This window comes from Protopterus annectens, chromosome 5.part1 (genome assembly GCF_019279795.1).
Source record: "Protopterus annectens isolate FY-2018-M chromosome 5.part1, PAN1.0, whole genome shotgun sequence".
Lineage (NCBI taxonomy): Eukaryota > Metazoa > Chordata > Ceratodontiformes > Protopteridae > Protopterus > Protopterus annectens.
Window position 1 is genome coordinate 466,349,045 of NC_056736.1, and position 6,286 is coordinate 466,355,330.

General features: G+C 39.1%; 1 protein-coding gene across 2 annotated transcripts in view; it reads right to left on the bottom strand.

The window, feature by feature from the left end:
* The window catches only part of TEX55 (testis expressed 55), a 419,875-nt gene extending 414,009 nt beyond the window's left edge, over positions 1-5,866 (bottom strand). For both annotated transcript variants that reach the window (XM_044073121.1, XM_044073122.1), the window contains exon 1: positions 5,772-5,866. The gene's annotated coding sequence lies outside the window, so the exon portion shown is untranslated. The remainder of the gene's footprint in view (positions 1-5,771) is intronic.
* Between the last annotated feature and the right edge of the window lie 420 nt (positions 5,867-6,286).

The following is a 6,286-nucleotide window of genomic DNA, read 5'->3' on the forward strand; positions in this document are numbered from 1 at the left end:
TACAAGAGGAATAGTGCAAAAGGGGGCCATATTTAAAGAACTGGGTCAAGAATGCTGTGCCCAAAATCTGGGTTAAGAAAGCTGTGTCCTCTAGAAAGTTTATTAACCAGCTGCCCTCTAGGTTTATTAACCAGCTCCTCAAGTGAATTTTTGTGTATTAAGTCTATGAACCGTTAGAAATATCCTACTTTGGAGATATATGTGTCCCCATCTACTAAAGGTAGTTAAAATCACCCAAAACATGAGGAATTTTCACTAATATACCATTTAGAACACTGAGAAGTCTTACACGGTCATCAGAGGACAAATAATGTGTTCTATAGTAAGATGTTAATTGATAACTTTATCCTACCTAGAAAGACTGTAGTTCAATGAGGTCAGTTTGCTGTAATGGCTTAGTGGTTAACTACTGTGACTGTAGTGTACAGAGTCCTGGGTTTCAGCCCTGCAGAGGCTGTTTAGTTTCCTACACTAAGGCAATGTACGAGCACATCCACTCATGCATAAATCGTGTCATCCCAAACAGAACCAAGATGCACTCCTCCAAAAAAATGAAGCCAATCTGGTCGTCTCCTGCCATAAACAAACTTTACAACAAAAGGAAGAAACTGTTGCAGAAAAGAGGAAAATCCCAGAATGCAAAAAACTCCCTTACCAGCCTCAGTAAGAAGCTGAGATCCCTCATAAAATCCTCCAAAGCTAGTTAAGAAAAAAAATTGCCAAAGATTCCAAAGACAACCACAAGGCATTCTATAACTATGTCAAGAATCTAAATGGCAATGCTCAGATCTGCTCTGAGCTACAACAGAATGGCATTAAATATACTGATCCCAAGGATATTGCCAATATCCTGGCAGATCGATTCAGTGCCAACTTAACCCCCCCTCTCACCCCCTAAATGGCCCATCTCAATACTGGAAGATTGCCAAATTCTGGTAATAACGGCCACACAGGTAAAAAACGCACTTTCCAAAACTAAGAATACAGCATTCATGGGACCAGATGACATCCCGGGCTGTGAACTACATGAACTACAAAATGAACTGGCACCTCACCCAAGTGTCATGTTTGATCATACCCTCACCTCAAGCTTCGTGCCCGCTGAGTGGTGCACAGCTACAGTTATCCCACTCCACAAGGGGGGATCCAACTTGGATCCCAGGAACTACCGCCCCATCAGTCTGACGAGCCTGATCTGCAAGGCCATGGAACGTATTATCATGGAACTTATAAACAAAGACATTGGCAACCTTTCAAACACTGAACCCCACCCAGTTTGGGTTCGTGAAGGGCCGATCTTGTCTCCTGAACCTGAATGACTTCTTCTAATCAGTCTCCAGAGCCATGGACGAGAGTAAGACAGTCCACACAGCCTATCTGGACCTCGCCAAGGCCTTTGACCATCCCCCACTCTAGAATCATAGATAAACGTACTAAGCTGGGCATTAATCCCTACGTCACTCGATGGGTTGCCAACTGGCTTACTGACAGAACCTACACTGTAAAAGTAGCTGACTTCAAATCCAGGTCCAGACAAGTGACAAGTGGAGTACCTCAGGGTTCAGTCCTGGGACCTCTCTTGTTTGGCATCTACTTCTCTGAAGTACAGGCCAACACTAAGGGACTCTGGCTAACAAAGTTTGCAGTCATCTGCAAATTGGGAGCCATTACTGAATCTCCAAATCATGTGGATACTCTACAAAAGGGCCTTACAGAAACAGATGCTTGGTGCCAGAGCCATGGGCTCAAGCTCAATGCCAAGAAATGTATAGCTATCCCCTTTGGGGAAAAAACATGTACCCTTGAATTACCACATAGGTGGCAGTACACTAAACATCAAAAGTGTGAAAAGAGACTTAGAGACACAGGTGGACAGTGGTCTCACCTTCAATAACCACATCGCTACAACAGTCAGGAAATCCTTCTATGTGGCACACCTCATCACTAAGAGCTTTTCATCCAGAAAAAAGGAGGTCATTGTCCCACTGTACTCATCCCTCATTAGACTCATTATAGAGTACAACGCCCCATCTGGTATGTACCTCTCAAGATATCAACAACTGGAAAGGCCACAGAAATACCTCACTAAAACAATCACAGGCCTAAAGCAGATGCCCTATGCTGACCGCCTTAAAAAACTCCAGCTATACTCTGTCGCATATCGTCTACTCCGAGGCGATCTCTGCTTAACATACAAGGCCATGTCAAACCCAGAGCTGTTGGAGATGCTACACTTAAAGAAATCCTAATCTCTCAGGGCCACACACTCCAGGGGTCCAGAGAAGTAAATAGTGTGGGAAGAAATAGCCAGGGAATTGTTATGGCTAGGCTTGTATAGGTCCTAGGGCCGATTTATGAGAGTCCCTAGGGATCTGCCTGGAACCAATATGTTTCTGGACAAATATGGAGACTCCACCACAGTTTGTCCAAACAGTATTACATAATTTTGTACTGCATGTAAATAGTTTTCACATGATTGTGCTATGTTTTTGCTGTCAGTTATCTTTCTTACTACTATATTTTTTTAGTAGGTAAGCTTAATTTTATGAAGACTACTGCTGTACTCATCCCTTGCAACATCAAAGCAAACAGCATTTATCTAGCTGACTTTATCCCTGAAATTTTTAACACAGCACTCAAGTACTTCTACCATGACTACTTCTGAAATACTTTACTGCTCATAAATGTTGTGAGTATTTACTGCATTCTAACATGATTCTGTTTAATGTTCTTTGTAATGATTCTACATTCAGGTATTGTGTATACCACAGTGCTTAACTGAAGCTCTTCCCAGGTTTCCAAGGTAGACAGACACTACCCAGCCAAACATACTCAGTCAACAAAATAAATGAACGCAATAAATAAATTAGTCTCTGTGTTTCAACATTACCTTTTTAAATGTGCAGCAGTTATCTGGGCAGTAACTCAGATAATGAAACTGCAGTCCATCTAGGAAAAGCTGATTACAATACAGAAGACATATTTTGGTTATAATGTTTACTATTCCTGTGATTATTTTAGCAGGTGTGATCTGGACAAGTGTGATGTAAAACGTACACCAACAGCAAAGGTACCTCTGAATGAGAGCAGCAATCGTGACTTTCTATTAAACTGCTAGAACCAGCAGTGTATATGGACCTAAATCCAGTATCTGTGACTGGTTGTGTGTATGGAGCTTGACAGTTTCTGTGCTCTAAGTGTCTTAGTCTTGTTAGAACATGCACACAGCCCTAAAGCCAGTTGTATTGCGATAGTCAACATGGCTGTGAGAATGCAAGCACCCCCCCCCCCCAAGAAAAAAATAATACAAGAAGTATAACTACTCTCTAAACTACTTAAAAGTTCTTCAAAATATATAAAGCTTAAGCCTAGGAGTTAGCATTTTTATGTCAATCAAACATAACTAGTCAGGTGCAGTGCTCCATAAACTTCATAATAAAGCACCTTTGATAGCCCACTTCCCTATTTGTAATGCAAGTCCAATCCGGCAATAACAGAGGTTAATGGACTGTGTGTAACTTGCAGCAGAGAATACTGATGCCAGTTTAACTTGTGCCATGAATCCATTTGCTTCCTCTCAAATAACTACTGTGAAGCTGTTTTATATGTACATAAAAAAGACAGTACATTAGCTGACTTTTATATTACTTACTTGAACAGCTTATAAAATGGTGCCAATAGCACACAACTGACTAAATATTAACAGTAAAAAGTAGATGTTGGATGTAAATAAAATGAGATGTGAAAGCTCAAATGCATCTTAAATTATGTATTCTATGATCTTAATACCATTAACCTATACTTAAAATGCTTTGTTCATAAACCATCTTTTGAAATACCTAGCAAAAAATGTTCTTTACCATTTCTATTCACTCCCATTTAGCACTAAATTGAAACTGTAGTGAAAGAGTAATGATAAATCAGCCACTGCGTAGGTACTGTAGATGACAATGTTAACTAAATATGCTGACACATGCCTGCATGAAGTATGACGGTGTATCCTAATATAAACAATCGCCCACTGTTCTCCATAACTGCTTCAAATGCTTTAAAAAAGGTACAACTGCAAAAGGTAAAAAGGTTCAAGTATTATTCAATGGGATTACATACTGAATTTTTCTCAATATGTTTTGGGAATACGTATGCCAAAGCAACAGTTACTGCAACTCCACTTTTTGTTATACTTTGCAAAAGGACTAATGCCCCCTCACCTCACTCCCTTAGGTAGCACTACAAAAATAGTGTTGTTTAGCAAGTGCTAGCCCCAGCAAAGTTTAACTTCAGCTATCATCTTGGAACAATTTGTGTAACGTAAGACTTTTATGGAGCACATATCAGTTACATCAAATTTGTCACATCCCTTTTGACAACAATTATACACATGTACAATTTAGTCATTACTTTCAATGTATTATTATTGTAAAACATTTTGTAGCACACTGCTATTACTTGTCACAGCGACAACCAATACTAGCAAACTAGTGTTTTTGTTAATTCCATTTGTAATGGTACTGATGTCATATCTCACAACCTCAATGCAGTAAATCTAGACAAAAGCCCAAAAATTGGGACATATTTTAAATATTACTCTTATAAACTTAAAAAGTTGCTCAAACAGGTTTTGTCTTAGCATGCATTTTCTGAAGAATACGAAGTCTGAAACTTAAATATCGGTCATTGTTTAAACCTGGAATACCTTATCTTTGTCCATCAGGTCAACACACACCCTCGCTTCCTCTCATCCTTCAAAACCACTCAGAAAGGCTTCCTAGCCAAAAGCTGACCCTTTTCTTGCTCAATTTCAGAATAAACGATATCCTCAATTGTAAACAAATACTTTTTCATACCTCACATCTCGTCCTCACTCTTCCCTCTTCACTCACTTCCTTACTTCTATCAACTTCTCTTTCCTGGCTTTCTCTCTAAATATACCTAAGCCTGCTTCTTTCTCACTTTGTACTGCAATTCCTGTTCGAAGTATACTAACTGGGTAAAACTTCTCTATTAAATCATTGTTATATAGCTGTTCTTAACCAATGCTTTCATATTATGCCTAATTTGGTATAATTATTTAAACTGCATTTTTTTTGTTTTATTTTTAAAGTCTGCAAAATTATTGTTCTTCAAATGTTTTGTAATATTTTGGAGTTTTTCTCCCCGGGCCTCCAGTGAAAATGGGTTCATACCCAGTCGGACTTTCCCGGTAATCAAAATGTCGATAAAACAAATACATTTAATTACTTCAAGCCCTAGTGAATTTCCAGAAAGCCACACATTTTATTTGGAATAGACCAAAATATGAAACAAAAAATCTAGGCACCCTGGGAAAATCTAGAAAGTTGAGAGGTATGCTTCACATCTTCCCAACTAAATCTTAAGATAAAAGGTGAGCTAAGGGGTCCACTACCGCTTACAAAGAGAATTAACAGGATAGTTTTCCCTGCACATGTCCCGAAACTCAGTCATCTCACTCTAAGTCACGTAAGTGGTACTACGGTTATGCGCTCAAAACTATAGTGGAATTTGTATTGTATGATGATGTCCCCCCAATCGTAGGTAAACTAGAAAATCGTAAAGGTACTACATCAAGCAACCTATTAAACGTGGTACCTTAACAACTAAGAAGAACTTTACTACTATCAACGTGGTGCCCGCTCCAGAATAACGCAAGTGCTTCAAGACCTCAGTGGTTTAGTTTAATTTACTGCGCGTCCCAAATAAAATTCATTCTAGCTCTAAAACGAAAACGTTTATGAATATAGCCAACTTACCCTGCTTACTAAAAACACTTTCTCTCACATCCAATTGCCTCTACTATTGTTGTCCTATAGCGCAATGCCCGTTGCCATGACGATCAAATTATTCTTCTCCCATCGCGAGTTCAGTACGGCAACTACATAAATCACGTGATAGTTCAACGCTATTAGTGTTTTCGTGCTACTTCCAGTTTAGGGCTTGCAAGGCTTTTGCTATTTTACTTGTTCTAAATAACTGCAAAACAAACCAGTAAAATAGTGACTTTGTAGGTACTATATTAAAGCTAGCATCTAAGTATCTAAAAAGTAATTTGCACTTAGTTGTTGGTCTTACCCTTAGTAAGGTCGTACAAATGCGTTCACTAACCATGGTGCTTTGTCTATAAGCTAATTTTTGTGAGAATTGATGGCACGCTGTAAGAGTATACAGTTTCTACAACTTGGGCGATACGGTGCCCAGCAAAAGCAATAATTGATAGCAACAGAGTGAGCGTAACTCAAGTCTATGAATTTCGACTCCTCGAGATAAG